Below are 19,215 nucleotides of genomic sequence, written 5' to 3' on the forward strand. Positions count from 1 at the left end.
CAGTGTCGCTAACGTGAGTAAACTAATTGATAGCATTAAGCTAATGTCTGCATGCCATGATGTAACTGCTGACTGCATTTTCAGATGAGCTTGTTCAAATATTTCTTAAAACGGCTCTTAGAGCCAGCTCTTTGAAGTGAACAATCAGAGCCGGCTCCTGCCCGGGAGCTGGAGTGGGAGCCGCTTTGGTTTTTTGGGGGGGGTTTTTTTCGCGACTTTTTTTCCGTTCAAGCCGCACGTGATTGGTCAACTACATGATGTGTGGCGGCTTCAGTTTCCATCACTACTAGTCAGGTATCATTAGCCTTTTATTGACTCATAAATGATGATGGTTAGGTAAAAAATTTTGTCCACACTTGCAATCAGATGTGATGTGAGTGTAAATTATCTGACGTTAATGTTTTATGTAATCATTTAAGACAAATAACATTAGACAGGGAGAAGCAGTGAAACATAGTGAAGGAGAGCAGAGTACAGCAGGGGGAGAGTCGAGTGAAGGAGCAGGAGAGCAAAGTGATGGTGCAGGAGAGAGAGATGAGATTAGAGGAGAAAAACCTAAAGGGAAGCACAGGCTATCAGGCTGGGACCTGTTAGAGTTACATATTTACTCTCATCTCTTTATAAGCTACATACCCATGGTGACACAACCAACATGTCCCCCAGTAACTTTAAGCTACACACACATAGCCACACAGGCAATATGACCTTTAGTAACCTCAGAAAACACTGAAAATGAAACTTAACATATCTCGTCTGAAGTAACACATAATTTATATATAGAGGAGGGTCTAGCCATCTTCTCTTTCAGGTTGCTGTCTCCTATGGATTGGATGGGTCCTGTGACAAGAGGCTGGGACCAGTCTGTGGACGAAGAGAGGGTCACTGAGTCTTAAACCACGGTGACACCCTACCTGTTTTGACATTTCTTTTTAAAACTCTGTATAATCGTAAGTCAGGCATTCTCATCCTGGTGGGTGGTTGCAGCTAATTGCTGGCAAACTGCGATTTCCCAAAAGACTGAGATCCATGTACATGTTCTCTATTTTATCAGTGTTAATAAATATCCTTAACTGAAGACAGAATATCTCCTGACCTCTTTCTGCAAAAATGACCACGATCACAGACCCTAAATGGGTTGAAAAAGATAGCTGGTTCCACTAATGGCTCTACCACACTGATAATGGTGAGTGTTGATTAACCTTTTTTTCCTTTCTTATTTATTTATTTTTTTGCTTAATATGCATGTCAATATTTCTGTAAAATAAATAAAAAATAAAATCATAAATGAATTCAGTGTATTTCCATTTTAAGAGCAATGATCAATAATGCCACTTTACTCCTATAGGAATGTTCTGACGCTTATGTTGGCAGCATAAGCATTTTTTATTTTTACGTTCAGCCTTTAAAAAGCAATTTTCAACTGGCCATTCAATAAAGAGGTTGTAAAAGTAAAATCTGCAGTCAAGTGTCATTTGTTTACACCACCACGGCTCCCCGGACAGCCTGCCCCACAACTGAAAAAAAATCCTAGAGGAAACACTGAAGTGTGTTGTGTGCAGAAGATTGAATGGGAGCAAAGGTGAGCAGCACATGGCAGATCTTCCTGTGGACCGAGTCATTCCAGATCTTCCACCTTTCACCAACGTTGGTGTTGATTTCTTAGGACCAATTGAAGTCAAGTGTGGCAGAAAAACTGTTAAACGGTATGGAGTCATCTTCACATGTCTGAATATAAGAGCTGTTCATCTGGAAGTGGCACATTCTTTGGACACACACTCCTGCATAAATGCAATCCAAAGGTTCATAGTGTAACCACTTTTCTGTGTAGTCAGGAAAAAGAATCTAAATCTGAATCAATTGGGTCTTCAGAAACACAAACTGTCTAAATCTACACAACACAGGGCTCAAATAACTAGGATTCGTAAGGAGATTGGCAATGATAACTCTGCTTAGAGTGAAAAGAAACCTCCAACCACAATAAGAGACTGACAATTACTTTAGTAGAAATGTAGAATGTATATTGCCAAGATTTTAACCATTCGCACTAAAAGACCTAACCCCCCCCCAAAAAAAAAATTTGTTTCACAACATAAACATGAACAGAAACAAATGGAACAAAGAGAAAAAAAAAATCAGTTCAATCAGTTGAATGACCTCTGTCACCAATCAGTTATCAGTTTCAATACTGTTCATTGAGGTTGTTCCTTTTTGTGCAGTTCTTCACACTGTCCATTTCAGTTTGTTGCACTCAGTTTTTTCCTTGTTAGGATTTAAATTGTCCAATTGCTTAGTGTTTTTTCTGATGCATCAGTTTGTGTGTGTGTGTGTGTGTGTGTGTGTGTGTGTGTGTGTGTGTGTGTGTGTGTGTGTGTGTGTGTGTGTGTGTGTTTGTTTGTTTGTGTGTGTCAGGCCTCAAATGAAAAAAAATATATTAAAAAAAAAGTCTGAGATCTCAGACAAAATAAAAATACACAAATCTTCCAATGGAAATGGGAAATCCGTTTTTTGGGGGTTTTTTTTGTTTTGTTTTTTTTGTCCTACCACCCTCCTGGAAAACAGGTGGCCATCAGATCCAGAATGTCCTTTGCAGACTCTTCAGGTGGAATCCAATCCATGGATAGCACTGCTCATTCTTTAAAATTATTCTATCAACGGAAAACCAGCCTGCACAAAACATGCAGAGCAATTACTCCACACAGCGTGTGTTAGCTCACGTGCAGTGCACCTGCTAGAAAAAACACGTGTAGGGGGTGCTAGCTTAGTTTTTCACTGCTAACACAACTAACGATAAGATAAGATAATCACTTCCTCACAAAAAATAACATAATATGTTATTTTTTTGTTATTTTATCCTGACTGGTTTTCTAGTTTAAAGTGTACACTGATTCACACTATTTGTTCATACATTTTAGAAACAGGCTGCTAAATGCATACATTTGACACTCACCAGGATATTCTTCAACAATATTCCACTCTCCTTGGCTTAAACCATCACAGGACTCGACCATATCACTTCACAGCTTACAAAAAGGACATTTTCAGTGGTAAAACTGTTATTTTCCCAAATTGTTTCCTCATCCAACTCTCAGAGAAGGTGAAAGAAAGTTTTTTTTCTCTCTCTGACCGGAGCTGCCAAGTGCTTCGGTGCATTCACAGTAAATTGGGAAAAACAATCCTTAGCGAAAACCTGCCATTTCCGGCACTGTGATGCATTCATTGTACATAGGAAAAACAATATTTGACAGAAAGACTCGCATTAACTGGAAAATGAAAATAAAATAAAAGTTTAAACAATAAAATAACACTGGGTTACACTCTCCCCTTCTAAACGGCATGAGTCCCTTCATGCACAGCTGACCAACTTGGACATTGTGGAGGTGACATTACGGCACTGGAGAATGCAACACCTAAGGTTTCGAAAAAAGAACTAATGGCCAAAGTCAGTGGCTCTCCCAGTTCATCATAAGTAAACTTTCAGGGTGGGCGTCTTTCTCTATAAGAGCATCTCAAGCTCACTGACTCTGTAGCAACATGATCAGTTTCAACATTGTCACTACTGACTACAGATTCTGATGGAATGGGAACTGTGTCAGTCACAGTGGGTGTCACGTCAGGTTCAGGAATGTCAATAACAACATGGTCTGGAGACCTAATGTCTGTAGGTGATAACTCAACACTACTTAAACCAGGGACTTTATGTTGTGTGTTCATGTCGGATTTGTCAGAGCCAGGTGCAGACATCTGTGGCATTGCAATGTCTGGAGATGACACAGGGGGGTGAACACATGCAAGGGGTTGAGGTCCAGGTGGAAACTGTTCATGTTTGGACATAAGGGCCCTTTGTGACAATCCGTGGCTCCCGTATACCAAAACAGATTTCCTCATCATCACTCATTTCATCCTCGTCACTATACACTCCTTCCTTTCCAGTGTTGGTTCCTGTAGTCTTGTTTGTTTTGCTCCTTGTCCGTATTTGGTTCCTTTCCCCTTGAGAGTCCAATTCACAGTCCGATTCACTTTTATCCTCCACAGGTAAGAAACCACAAGGGAGAAGCAAATCCTTGTGTGTGGTGCAGTGAGGACCTTCTCCAGTTTCCAGTTTAACAACATAAACAGGTCTGTCCCTGATGCGTTTCACAACTGTGTGAATGGCTTGCTCCCAACTATTTGCAAGTTTGTGCTTCCCCCTGATGTTAACGTTCCTTACTAGGATTCTATCACCAACAAAGGGTTCAGCAGCACTTATCTTTTTGTCATAGCGTGTTTTGTTCTTCTCACTCATCTTCTCTGAGTGCTCGGATGTAAGGGTGTAGCTTTCTTGGAGGCTGTCACGGTGGGTCTTGATATAGTCTGAATAGGATTTTGAAGTAGCTTTTCCAGGGTAAGTACCAAGGACGAGATCAATGGGCAACCTTGGCTGTCTGCCAAACATTAGCTCATACGGGGAATACCCTGTTGTGTCATTTCGGGTACAGTTATAGGCATGTGTTAAGGGTTTAACAAAGTCCCACCAATGGTACTTGTCTTTGTCCTCTAGTGTGTCTAACATGTCTAACAGTGTCCTATTATACCGTTATACAGGGTTTCCCCGGGGATGATAAGGAGTGGTCCGGATTTTACTTGCTCCAATCAGAGCACAGAGCTCATTCACGACCTTAGATTTAAAATCTCTGCCCTAATTGCTAAGCAGATGACAAGGGAAACCATAAGGAATGATCAGGTTGTCCCAAAGAGCTTTGGCTATTGTTTTAGCTTTCTGATCTCTTGTTGGCACTGCCACAGCAAACTTTGTAAAATGGTCCCTCAACACTAAAACATTTCTGGTTTCCTGACTATCTGGCTCAATGGATAAATAATCCATGCACACTAGTTCACGGGGATAGGTTGTGTGAATGTTTTCCAATGGGGCAGCCTTTTGGGGAAGGCCCTTCCTCATGAGACATTGAGGACATTTCTTGCATTTATTTTCAATGGCCTGGGACATCCTTGGCCAATAAAACCTAGCTCGAGCAAGGTGTAAAGCCGAGGTGACCAACCTCATCATGTACACCTTGCATGGCTCTTTCATGATACTGGTAGGGAAGTACTAACTGGTACACAGGGGAATCTTTGTCTTTGAACTTCCTGTACAGTACGCTATTACGGACCTCAAGTTTGTTCCATTGTTTTAGCATGAGTTTAACGTCAGGGTGCTCAAGGTTTGTTTCTTTGAATCCAGGTTTACACCTCCTTCCAACAAGATTGTGACGCAAGCAATCGAGGGATTGGCTCTTTGTGCTGTGCACCAATCAGCATCGTTCATTGAGCGCAAGATATTTTCCCCATATGCCTCAGGGATAGCTGTAGGGTCAATAACGAGGGACTTCACAACAACAAGGGGCTCTGATGGAGTTGACACAGAATGGCGATGACACAAGGCGGAGAAAGTTTCATGATCTAGTTCGTTATGTGTTTCAATAAGGCATTTTTTCATGTCATCGATGCAAGCTCTCTCTTTGACAAACTCCTCATCTTCATTGGGTGGCTCTTGGGGTCGCCGAGACAACCTGCCGGCATCTTTGTTAGCTTGCCCTGCCCTGTACTTTATGGTGAAATGATAAGTAGACAAGGCGGCCAGCCATCTGTGTCCTGCTGCATCCAACTAAACTAGTAACCAGACTTGAGGTCCATGACCGAAAACCACTTAGCTCCACTAAGAGCTGTGAATGTCTCTTCAATATTTGGTAGTGCATATGCATCTCTTATGGTTCTCAGATTTAGTTTACGGTAATCAATACATAGCCTGATCAAGCTGTTCTTTTTTCTAACCAATACAATAAAGAGGGCTGTGAGACTCGCGAATGATTCCTGCATTGAGTAGCTCTCTGAGATGCTGTTTCACTGCCTCTCTATCACTTGGGTGAATAGGCCTTGGTCGTTCTTTGAAGGGTGTTTCGTCATGTAATCTGAATTTATGTTCCACGGCTGTAGTGTGGCTGTATGACATGTCATCAAGAGCAAAAACGTCAGAGATAGATTGCAACTTCTTTTGAATTCGTTCTTTCCATTGCTCTGAAATGGGAGACTCATCAAGATTGAATGTGAGTTTACTGTTTTTCTGTTCTGTCTGACTCAGGCGGATCTCAGATTGACCAGGTGATAGCGGGGGAAACATGTAGAGCTGCACAAGCACAAGCTGGTCAACAACACTATTTGGCTGCAATGTCACTTTGTGTTCACTCACATTATGCACAATGACAGGCACTTTGGTACTGGCTTTAGAGGAATGTCTACCAAAACTGATTCTATAAGCAGTCCCCCTGGTAACCTGTACTGCTCATGAGATTGAAGGACAAAGCTTGTGTTCTGGTCCTTTTTCCTTAGTCTCACATTGCCCATAAGACATATCTTTTGGTGAGCGTCATTTCTCTGGGCTTGGGCAACGTGCTGAAGCATCATTGCAACTGTTTAGAGTGTAACTTACACTCCAGCCCATCTTGCTCTACTAACTGTTCATAAAGCCGTAAAAGTGCATTTGTCCCGATCAGCAGAGGAATTTTACTGTTAAAGTGACATTTGGGAACTACAAGTGTTAGTACAGCCAGCTGCTGCTCTTTGCCTGCCATGTTCTGGGGGAACGTAATGTGTGTTTGAATGTAGCCCAAGTATGGGACGTTCTGCCCTCCAGCCCCCTCAATTTCGAGAAGAGCGTTTCTGGGTTGTATAAGAAGTTGTGCTTTGTGAAAAGACTCAGAGATCGTTGTTACTTGTGAACCGATTATCCATTATGGATTCACATGACACACCATCGACGAGTACAGAGGCTGCACAGTGTGGGCCTGTAAGTCCTTGGGGCAAAGATAAGTCAGGGTTAAAGATGGACTCTAGGAATCAAGGGTTTCAGCTCCTGGGGGTCCCACGGCAGGAGCTGCCTCTAGTTTAAAGAAAAAGGAGCAGCAGCCTGCCGTGCTGCAAAGTCTGCTTCTGCTTCTTTCTTAACTCAGCATTCTTTTCTCTGACGAGAGTGGGGTTTGGCTCATTTGTACAGCAGGCTGCTATATGATTGTCTTCCCCACACTTGAAGCAAAACCATGCACGAGGCATGCCAGGGACTTTGGCAGAAGCTCGTGGTTGTCTAGTGTTAACAGCTAAAGATTCCTTGGGCTCGGTTTTCTCAGATTTGCATGCAACCCTTTAGTTTTGGACGAGCATTTGTACTTGTTTGGTCAATTCAGCTATTTGATTTTCAAGCTTGGCAGTTTTGTTTGGTTTTTGTTTCACTGGTTGTGGGCTCACAGGGGAATTGTTCATTGGGGTGGTGTCCTTTGGCTTTTGGCTTAACTTTTCAACTTGTTTCATGAGTTCATTGACTTTTTGTTCAAGTTTCACAGTTTCACTTTCTGATGAGGTGGGGCTTGCAAGTGGCACTTGGTCAAAGACAGGCATGCTGAAGACAGAGTGGGCATGTGCAGCAGCCTTTGTTGTGCCCAAATGCTTTTTCATGCGATCTAACTTGGCTGACCGTCTGTCTTCCTCAGTTCTTAACATGAGAAGAAGGTTGGGGAATGAGGGAGGAGAACTCTTTTTTTCCTTCAGGCTGGAGACCTATTATCAAGCTTTGGTCTCAGCAGCCACGAATGAATTGCTTAGGGAGCAGTTCTTTTACATTTGAAGCAGAGAATCCCCCTCTAGAAATAACTCTGGTGAGGAGACTGTGAAGACGGCTCAAGAAGGCAGAGGGTTTTTCACCACTGTTTTGGTTGGATCCCAGAAATGCAGTGAAAAGCTCTTCTCCATCCTCAACAACACCAAAAGCAGATTCCAGCTGAGCAACATAAGCCCTTGGTAGTGCAGTGACTCCTAGGGGCTTTACAACCTCTGAGGCAGGGCTAAGTAAGCTCTCTAGCATCTTCCTCACTTTGTGTGCATCAGACAAAGAGGAGTCACTAAGTAAAAGATCAACTTGGGTGCGCCATGTCTCATAGTCAACTTCACCATTGGGCCTTGGCAGTCGACCTGAGAAAGTGCGTATTTTTGCATGCATGGATGGATGGATGGATGATCAGCCACAGGAGCTCATTCAGCAGCAGACTGACCCATCCCACTGCACCACAGAGTGACAGAATTTATTTTATTTTATATTAAAAATAAGTATCTACATTTGCTCCTTCTAACTTTTAAGTATATTACCTTTCTTGTTTTTCATTTTTATTCAGGGGCTTTTTGTAACAAAAAAAAATCCCATTTTCATTTGATAACCATTGTTCAAACTACTACATTAGTTTGAACAATGGTTAGGGGGTTAGACTTTTATAAATGAGATGCAATTAGCAGCACTGTTACCTGGCTCCCCTGGCAGGTGAGAATCTTTCAGGTTGGATTTCTCAAAAAAAAAAAAAAACTAGTTTGAGAAGTGCCTACATTCAAATGGCCACATCTTCCTCTGGTTTTCTCCTGGCTGGTCATATATACACCACCTGCCTCACCCGACCACAGTTGTGAGCAATGCGAGCCACCCCGCACACAATCTGTTCAGCCCCCTTCCCTCTCCGCTCCCGCACCACCAGACCCACCAACAGCTTTACCCACCAGTCTGTTAGGATGCTAAACTCTCTCCCCTCTCTACCCTCAGCTCCATCCAACAGGCTGTCAGAAAACTACCCCCCCCCCCAACAAAAAAAAACAACAACTCTAGACTGTGAACCCTCTGATGACTGTCTTTGCACTACTATGCCACTTTTCTCCAACAGAAAACCTTTGCTGCTATTACTGACTGTCTTTGCACTATTACAATCCTCCAATCCTCTAACATGTATAAAACTTTTTGCTGCTAGTTCTACATTTTACATTTCCTATTCTCTATTGTGTATTGTTTATTTTTAGTATTTATTTTCAGTTTATTGTTTACTGTAGTATTAGTATTTCATTCCTGTATGGAGTACCTGTGACAAGAACAATTTCCCCTCTGGGATCAATAAAGGAATCTGAATCTGAATCTGAATCTGAATTAGTATATGTTTGCCTTCATTCTTTTTGTCTGTGCACTTTACTTCTAGTCTTGACAATAAAGCCGACTTTGACTTTAAGACATCGATGTCAACATACATTGTACATGAACTAGAAATATCTAGTCTTAATGGAAAATGGTACTACAGTCTTCCAAATGTTTACACACAAAAAACGATGCCAGTTAATATAGTAAACATTATCAAAAAGGAAAACCTCACTAAGTTGCCCTACCTTAATCACATTGACATCCCTGAAATCTATGCAAACGCTTCAAGATTGCTGGAACCGTTAGAGGCTGTAAACAGCCAAGGCGAGGGACCCTTTGCTATAAAGATGTAAATAGAGTAACTGTTGAGTCACATGAGCTGCTATTGGAGAAGCAGTATGAACATGATTTCAATGAGATAGTTGATAAAAGAAAAAATGATAAAAGAGAGGACGCAAAATTCATTGAAATTATGGAGCAATCTGTGAATTTGCAAGATGGACATTACAGTTTGGAACTGCCATTCAGAAACATAGGGGTAACAATGCCAAATAGCCACTGTGTTGCTCAACAGCACCTCATGAAAGAAAATGGAAAGGAATGAGAAATTCCATCAAGAATACACAGCATTTCTTGAGGATGTCATCTGTTATGACTGTGTTTTCTGTCTGCTCTGGTTCTGGTTCTGTTTCTCTGCAGGACTGGAGTGTGGTAGGGGCGGGGCTGATCTCCTCTGAAGTGAGTGGCTACTAGACAAACCTCGCTGAGGCCGGCCAGCTTGTTGGCCAGAACAACAGAGATCCCCACTGAAATCTGGAGAAATACACACAGATGATGCAGGGGAGGACAGAAACAGCGGAGGAAAAGAGCTGCCAAACAAGGCAGACGAGCTAACAGCACTTGCCAGGAGTCAAAGGGAGTACCAGGAGTGCAGTCTGATTTGTTTTTCGGAAACATGGCTGCATCAGGACATACCCGACGACAACGTCTCCATCAGTGGCTTCCAGACTGTTCAGGCCGACCGGGATTGCACCCAGAGCGGCAAGTGTAAAGGAGGGGGGCTCGCCATTCTCATCAACAACAGTTGGTGTAATCCTGGTCACATTACCATCAAGGAACGTATTTGTTGCCCGGACATTGAACTGTTGGCTGTTGGACTCAGGCCTTATTATTTGCCCAGGGAGTTTTCACATGCTATCATTGTTGCTGTTTACATCCCCCCCTCTGCCAACCCGACGGCGGCATGTGACGTCATTCACTCCGCCGTGGCCCGTCTGCAAACTCAACACCCGAGTGCATTCATCGCTATCTCGGGTGACTTCAACCATGTCACCATGGCAACAACACTGTCCAATTTCATGCAGTATGTGAGCTGTTCTACAAGAGAGGAGAGAACCCTGGACTTGCTGTATGCTAACGTCAAGGATGCATACAGCTGCTCCCCCCTCCGTCACAGATCACAATCTTGTGCACCTCACTCCCTGTTATGTGCCTCTGGTGAAGAGTCAGCCTACAACCACAAGGACAGTGAGGAGATGGTCAGAGACATATCAGACACTGCAGGGCTGTTTTGAGGTGACAGACTGGCAGGCACTCTGTGAGCCGCATGGGGAGGACATTTACGGGCTCACAGAGTGCATCACAGACTATATCACTTTCTGTGTGGACTCCACTGTCCCAGCCAGGACTGTCCATTGTTATCCAAACAAGCCATGGGTGACAAAGGACATCAAAGACATCCTCAATGACAAGAAGAGGGCTTTTAGAGATGGTAACAGGGAGGAGGTGAGAACGATACGGAAGGAACTGAAGGTGAAAATCAAGGTGGCTAAGGAGAAATACAGGAGGAAGCTGGAGTGGAAACTCCAGCAGAACAATTTGAGAGAGTTCTGGAGTGGTATGAGGACCATCACTAGCTTTGGGACACGCAGCAGAGGTGTTGAAGGCATCGTTGACAAGGCAAATGAACTGAATCTGTTTTTTAATAGATTTGACACTTCAGGCCTGGCTCATCCTCCCTCTGACTCCTCTGCTGTCTGTCCTGGATGACCATCATCATCCACTCCCCTTTCCCCTCCTACACCACACGACTACACCACACCTCCCCCACCTGTCACCTCCACAGTGTGCTTCACTGCTGACCAGGTGAAAAGACAGCTAATGAAACTTCACTCAAACACGGCTCCAGGACCTGATGGTGTCAGTCCCAGGGTGCTCAAAGCCTGTGCCCCCAACTGTGTGGAGTTATTCACAATGTCTTCAGGTTGAGCCTAAGTCTCCAGAGGGTTCCCATTCTGTGGAAGACATTGTGCCTCGTTCCTGTGGCAAAGACATCATGGCCCAGGGCCTCAAAGGACTACAGACCTGTGGCACTGACCTCCCACATTATGAAAACTCTGGAGAGACTTGTCCTGGAGCAGCTCCGGCCCATGGTCACGCCACTGTTGGACCCCCTCCAGTTCGCATATCAGCCCCGACTTGGAGTTGAGGACGCCATCATCTACCTGCTCAACCGTGTCTACGCCCACCTGGGCAAGCTGGCGAGCACTGTGAGGGTCATGTTTTTTGACTTCCCCAGTGCATTCAACACCATTCATCCAGCTCTACTGGGTGACAAGCTGACAGCGATGCAGGTGGACGCCCCCCTAGTGTCCTGGACTACCTGACTGGCAGACTACAGTATGTGCGCCTGCAATAGTGACCCCTGTTTCCATCCAGGGGGTCAGTGTGGACGTTGTGGAGGATTACAAGTACCTGGTGGTACATATTGACAATAAACTGTACTGGGCAAAGAACACTGACACTCTCTACAGGAAGGGCCTTCAACATCTGCCGGACTATGCTCAGGACTTTCTATGAGTCTGGGTGGCAAGTGCTATTCTCTATGCTGTTGCATGCTGGGGCAGCAGGCTGAGGATGGCAGACGCCAACAGACTCAACAAACTGATCCACAAGGCCAGTGACGTTGTCAGGATGGAGTGTGACCATCCACTTTATAATGTACTGGCCAGGCACAGGAGTACGTTCAGTGAAAGACTCATACCACCAAAACTAAGGACTGAACGCTACAGGAACTCATTCCTGCCTGTGGCCATCAACCTACACAACTCCTCCCTCTGAATGGCCCTTGGACTTTCATTGTCACTGTCTGTTCTGATGTATATTTTCCAATTTCAGTTTCGCACATCTAATTCAATTTTGCACATTCAATATTCAGTATATATAGTAATTCTAATCTATATTTTCCATTTCAATTTTGCAGAACAGTGCGCTCCGCAGGGAAAGCGTTTTCAAAGAGCGTGCTGATCTATTCAGCTCATCAGCAGGTACCGCTTCCCAAAAAATGTTCTTATGGATCTATGCCGTGATTTGCAACCGATGTTGGAGCGTGAGACAAAAGACACCAAAGCCATCCCAGTGCACCGAACACCGCAGTATTAACTGCTGCCGTTACTTTCTCCCAAGCCAAATTTTTTCTTTTGTTGGTAGCACCTACATTGAGTGATCCAAATAGTATTTTCTGATGTGCCTCCACTTCTCCAACCAGTACTTCCATCTTAGTGTCGGTAAAATTCCTTTTCCTCACCCTCTTTTCCATGATTTCGGAGAGGAGAAAAGTCCATTCACGCATTTTAGAAGGGATTCCTGCTACCATATATGATCAGTTGGAGGCGTTTCTGAATGCAAATGATCCTACACATGCACGAGCAGGGTGGTTTAGAACAGGTGGGATTTATCATCAGAGAGTACTTAGAGCTGTGGGTACGCACGTTTGATAAATCAGGTTTTTTTTGTACTTATGCACATTTTAAATTTCCGTCCTATGCACGAATTTAGAACCTTTTCTGCACAAGGTTGATAAATGATGCCCCTGGTCCCTGCCACACTCCTCCAGCCAACGCTGTAGTCTTTTCCTGTGCTTTTGGTTTGCTCATGTGAGTTGTGTTAGTCTTCCCTAACAGTGAACTGTTGTTCTCTGTTTGTGTGCTGAGTGTTTTTCCCCCAGCTGAGACTTTTGTTTTTTGTCTGCCTGAGCTGCATTTTTCCCTAATGGTGATTTCTTGTTCTCTTCAATTTTGGTTGCTGAGTTTTTTCCCCCAGCAGTGATTTTTGTTTTTTGGCCTGCCTGTGCTGCATTTTTCCCTGATGGTAATTTTTCGTTGTTTTTATCAATAAACTTTGTTAAACTCTCTCTGCATTCTGGGTCCTTGCCCTCCTCGCAACCATAACAGTCATCAGCAATGGTTACGCTGAAAAGGTCCCACAGGATGAGGTGTGTTGTGGTGAAGACAGTGTGTTTTACATTCCTCATCAAAGCGTTTACCACCCACACAAAGGCAAGTTGTGGGTTGTTTTCGACCGCAGAGCTTAGTTCAAGGGAATCTCCTTGAATAATCAACTTCTGCAGGGCCCTAACCTCACAAGTTCCTTAATAGGAGTGCTCCTGAGATTCTTTGATTCCTATGGTGGCCCAATGGAAATTTGTCCAAGGAAGTTGCAGAATACAGAATCAGAATCAGAATCAGAAAGTAAAAATATAACAGTAAGTAAAAAAAGTAACAATATAAACATATATACACAAGTCTGTTTTTTTGTTTGTTTGTTTGTTTTTTTACAGAAGCACAGTTTGTTTTTTCAAAAGGAAGTCCAAGCAGAGCGTTAATGTAACGCATAGGGTTATGGTTATGCCAGTGTCAATGTAACAAGTAGAGGCAGAGGTGGAGTGTGAAGAGTGTCGGGGGGGTTCCGGGCCTTGTTAATAAGGCTGACAGCAGATGGGAAAAAAACTGTTCTTGTGGCGTGAGGTTTTGGTCCTGATGGACCACAGCCTCCTGCCAGAGGGGAGTGTTTCAAAGACTTTATGTCCAGGGTGGGAGGGATCAGCTACAATCTTTCCCTACTAACTCTTTCCCTACTAAGTAACCATTCTGTTGTTGAGTATATTACATCAGAGTGGCAGCAGTTCATCTCTATAAACAAAACACCAGATATTAGTCCTTCTACCCTGAGGGAAGCCGGCAAAGCATATATATGTGGAGCTATTATGTCTTATACATCAGCACGGAAGAAAGATGCCCTTAAAAGACAGTTGGATTTAGAGAGGTTAATAGATAATCTGGAAGCTTAGTTTAAGAAATCTCATACCAATTCTCTGGCAAAGCAGTTGGCTGCCGCTTGTTCTGCCTTGAACCAGCTCCTAACCAGGAAGGCAGAGACAGAGATCTTCATTGCTAAGCATAGATTGTTTGAATCAGGCAACAAACCAGGTAGGTTATTGGCCCACCTTGGTCGTGGTAAAACTGAGCCCAATGTAATCCCCTCTCTTATAGACGAAAAGGGGGTTAGGTGCCTCAAATCATCTGATATAAATGAAATAATGAAACTGTTTTATAAAGACCTCTCTAGCTCAGAATGCACATCCTCTTCCAGGACTAGAGCAAAATTTCTAAATGAGATAAAATTACCATCTCTTTTAGATGTACAGAAAGCAGATTTGTGCCAGCCAATTAGTAAAGAAGAAGTCTTGCAAGTCGACAGTCCTGAATTTTACAAAACATTCAGTCAGGAACTAGTCGGTCCCTTTACGGACATGTATCTGGATTCCTTCAAAAGGGGCTGTCTCCCCCCTACATTAAACACCGCTACTATCTCGATTATGCTCCCTTTATATTTATCCGAGAAAGTCAACCTAGACTTAGAGAAGGCATTTTCTAAATTTATCTGGCAAGGTAAAAAACTTAGGCAGAGGCTTAAGATATTACAACAACCTACAGATTTGTTTGGTCTTTTCCACTAATGTCGCTTATATTGATGCTGAGAGATTTCTTCGAGAGCACAAAAACATAAAACATTTTATAGCATCATTTTACTCACTTCTTGGTTCTTCCATCACGTACCATTTACCAGACATGTCTCATAGACAGGAAAGAGATTTGAACAATGAATACATTGAGGATGATTGCAAGCCACTATACGCCTGATCAGGTCCACATCTACTTGTAACCGGGTGCAATGCAGAAAGAGGGACATATTTCCACCACTTTTGGGAATGTAAACAGATTTCCAGATTTTGGACACTTCTTTCAAAGGTAGTCAGTGGGATATTTAAAATAAAAATTAAGGAAGACCCTGGGGTTTTCCTTCTAGGCCTTCACTCACTCCATCACATTATAAGCAACTTGAAAAACTCCTTCTAATTGCTCGAAAGTGTATACTGCAGAACTGGATCAAAACTCTACCACCTAGTGTCACCCATTGGTACAGGGAGATCTTTAATATTCTCCCTCATGAAAGGTTGGAAGCTGTTGTAAAGGGTAAGGATGGGTTATTCTTAAAAGTTTGGACACCCTTCCTAGATTACATACCTGCAGATCTGAAAAATCTGCTATTGATGGACAGACAATTTTCTGAATGGAATAAGACCTCCTCTGGGCAGAGACATAGAGTAACGGGCTGCTGCTGGTTACCCCGCTCTCATGGTTACATACGGCAGACTGGATTTTTTTTTTTTAAATATTATTATTATTTTTTTTAATTATTATTTTTTTCATCTTTATATTATTGGGCAGCACGGTGGAACAGCAGGTAGTGCGCATGCCTCACAGCAGGAAGGTCGCTGGTTCAATCCCCGGGTTGGGCAGGGCCTTTCTGTGTGAAGTTTGCATGTGTTTGTTTTGTATTATTTGTGTTTAGAAACAATAAAATGTGTTGAAAAAAAAATTCTTTGTGGATGACTGCCTGAAAAGCTCACCATCTTTGGAGAGAGCAGTTCAGATTGTTAGTGACCTTGGTGACCTTTGCCAGAAAGGAGGATTTCATCTTACACAGTGGATCAGCAACAGTCATGAAGTCCTGCAAGCAATTCCAGATTAAAAATGTGAGTAAACTCAGTTTGGACAGAGACCAACTCCCAATGGAAAAAGCCTTGGGGCTCCAATGGTGTATGGAAAGCGACACCTTCAACTTCCATATGGACTGCAAAGAAAAGATGCAAACTCGACGGAGGATTTTATCATTTGTCAGCACAGTGTATGATCCCTTAGGGTAACTTGCATCAATTACTCTTCCAGCCAAACACATTTTACAAGAGTTTGTGCAGGAAGAAGTATGGCTGGGATGAAGAAATTCTGCAGGTCCTAAAACAAAAATGGATCAATTGGTTGACTGACCTGAAAGAACTTTCAATGTTCCAAGTGAACAGGTGCTTGTAACCACATGACTTTGGAACACCTGTTCATGCCCAGTTGCCGACCGAGGTTGGCGAAACAGTCAGCCTCAAAGTGGTTAGCACACACCAACAGGTTTTTGCTAACTGTAGCGGGGACGGTGCCATCAAAAATGAATTCAATCCACACCGCTCTTCTGTCCTCTGCACCTGGGAGCCGATGGAGCTATTTGTGCTCATCTTTACAGCCAACAACAGAACAATGCATGTGGCACCTCAACATGATGACTCCTGACACGGTGCTTTTGATAACGAAATGGCGAATCTGTGAGAAGGTAGCACTGTATCTGGTGGGTGGAGAGACACCGGGGAGATGGGTGGTGGCTGATGGGTGGGAAATATGCAAATGTGCCAGATTGTTACGTAACAGTAGGCATCAAATTCAAACGGCTGCTTTGGAAGCTGCAGGCAGGGTGCTTTCAGAAATCTGTATCCCACTCAAAAAAGCATTGGCGGTCTTATGTCACACTTTGTATGCATGTGGCAGTACCAGAGACCCAAAATTAACACCCCAAAACCAAGAAAAAGTGAGTTTTTCATAATATGGGACCTGTAAGGAGCCAGAATTGTAAAGGTGGAGAAAGTGTTTCCCAATTTACAGCTCTTCGTTGATTCAGTGACGACTTTTCTGAGAAGTTTTCTGTTCTACAAGCAACGTAAAAATAGGAATCTTGAACTTAAATGGAGCAAAGGATGGTGGAAAAAAAGCTTTTCTTTTCAGGCTTTGTTCTCTAAAAATGAGACACAGTACAGCTGATAATGAGGCTGACTGGTGTTTTGGATTATTTTGTTTAAAAAGCACTAAGTTGTTCGTTGACTTTCTGAGAGTTTATTCTGATGCCTGCAGAAGGACTACCTCCTTGCTGTCTCAAGATGGCAAGAAAGAGCCCAGAGAAGGTGAAGTTGTTAGATTATGTGCAATACATTATCTTGCAAGCAGGATGACCTTGTTCTACCATCACAACAATGTCAGCACAATAGGCACGTCACAATGTGTTGTACAATCAGGACAAAATGTTAATGTAATTAGTAGATAATGACATACATGGTGTCATGGTCAGCAGATTATGACACACGCACACACCTAATCATATGACATGGTTATTCATTCAGCTTCAGTGAATGCTTATTGAGTAAAGAGTAGATAAATATTAAGAATTCTCATTACATTCCCCCATTTTAGCTTATTACACTCACAAATCAACATTAATCAAACTAGAATTAAATATTGAAATTCACCACTGATGAAAAGAAAAAATTGTCTAAAGTAATCAAAGTAAGCAATATTGCTAGATTTAAACAACAACCTCAGTCAGCCAGGACCACAGACTCCGTTTCTCAGAGTCTTTGGTCCTCTCTTCATGCAGCAGGTCATTGATGTGTGATCCAACATAAGTCATGTTGTCTGTGATGTCAGCAGTCAGTGCCTATAATGTAGCCGTTGAACCCTCATAATTGGTGACGCTGATGTTGCACATGTTGATGCTCTCAACGATGTTTGTCATAGTTCTGGTCTGCAGGGAAACCCCCAGGGTGAGGGCTACCATGATGCCTAGGGTCTCAGAAATGTTCAGTGGTCTTGGCCTCATAGGTATTGTGGCCCCCACTCCATGAGGAAGTTGTGTGCAGATATAGCAGCTGTTGTTTTTAATTCTTCTGATTGTTGATAGTACTACAGCGTACCAGGTATTTTTCTCAGGCTTCAGCAGGAAGTGAGTAAACTCAGGCAGCAATTCTCTCTTTCTTCAGCTGTTGGATGCTCTGCAGGAATCATCTTCCGACTGAATCATGAACTGTCCTATAGAGGATTTGACTATTGATTAAAGCTTTAATGCAAGTTATAGCACAACAGATTACAACCATAAATAATATCAGGAAAAAAAAGGTCATTGAGGTGTGATACAACATGAGTAATGCTGTCTGAAATGTCTGGAATGTAAGTGCAGCAGTCAGTACCTATAATGTGGCAGAAAACTCCTTCTGCAGTTAGATGCTCTCCAGCTGCTGTTTGAGTTTTCACACCTCTGTTGTTGATTAGGCTGAGATGTGCCTTTTAGCAGGAGCAGTAGCAGGACAATGGTGGCAGTGAGCTGGAATATGCTGCAAATTCCTCTACATCTTGCACCCCTTTGGCTGACTGATTTTTTTCTTTTGCTGTTAGTTGGATTTTCAAGTGTTCTAATTGTTTTAGACTAAAACTGTCAGTACATGGGAACCCAAATCCCTGTTATTTTTACCTCCTCACTTTTTTGGGAGAGTGTAAAGTAAAAATATGCTAACCCCCCTGTGTTCTCAGAACTGCAAACCTAAACCTAGATAATTGATAGTAACATTCAAAGCTTTATTAATGTACACAAGGGTTGTCTTTATGGGTCCCATACTCTACAATGGTTTCCAAAACCTGCCCTCTATGAGTCCCAGACCCAAAGCTTCCTTGATCCTACAACGGTTTCCACTGGCACTGAAAGTGCTCTCATTGCAACAGGAAAATGTGCAAATGTGTTCCTGTTCGCATCCCAAAAAAGATAGACAAGCCTGCCCACAACAAAGACTAAGATAAATCAACCTCTGAGTCCCCAGTCTCTGCTTCCTCTACAGAAGACATGACAGTGGGATTGAGGAGATCCTCAAAGTATTCCTTCCATATGTTGAGATAATAATTCATTATTTACATGTATTCTGAGCTAAAAAGGTTACAATGATGACTGATCATCTGTTCTGTGTTCAACTGCTTTTGCTTCGCAGGTACAGAAACGACAACAGAGACAGTAGCAACAGTTATATATAAAATAGTTTATTTTATATCACCTTTTGTTTACAACCTTTTACTTACTTATGCTTCTAGTTATTTTTGGAACCTCAATTGTATTTTTATTTTCTTTGTCAAGTCTGTGGCGAATGTGCTGCACAGCAATCGATTGTTGATGCCTGTTTCTGTGTTGAGAAGAAGCATGGAAGAAACATGTGGGTAACAAAGAGAATACACTGAAGGAAGGCAATTGTGTCGTGTTCATGT

This window comes from Chaetodon trifascialis, chromosome 4 (genome assembly GCF_039877785.1).
Source record: "Chaetodon trifascialis isolate fChaTrf1 chromosome 4, fChaTrf1.hap1, whole genome shotgun sequence".
NCBI lineage: Eukaryota > Metazoa > Chordata > Actinopteri > Chaetodontiformes > Chaetodontidae > Chaetodon > Chaetodon trifascialis.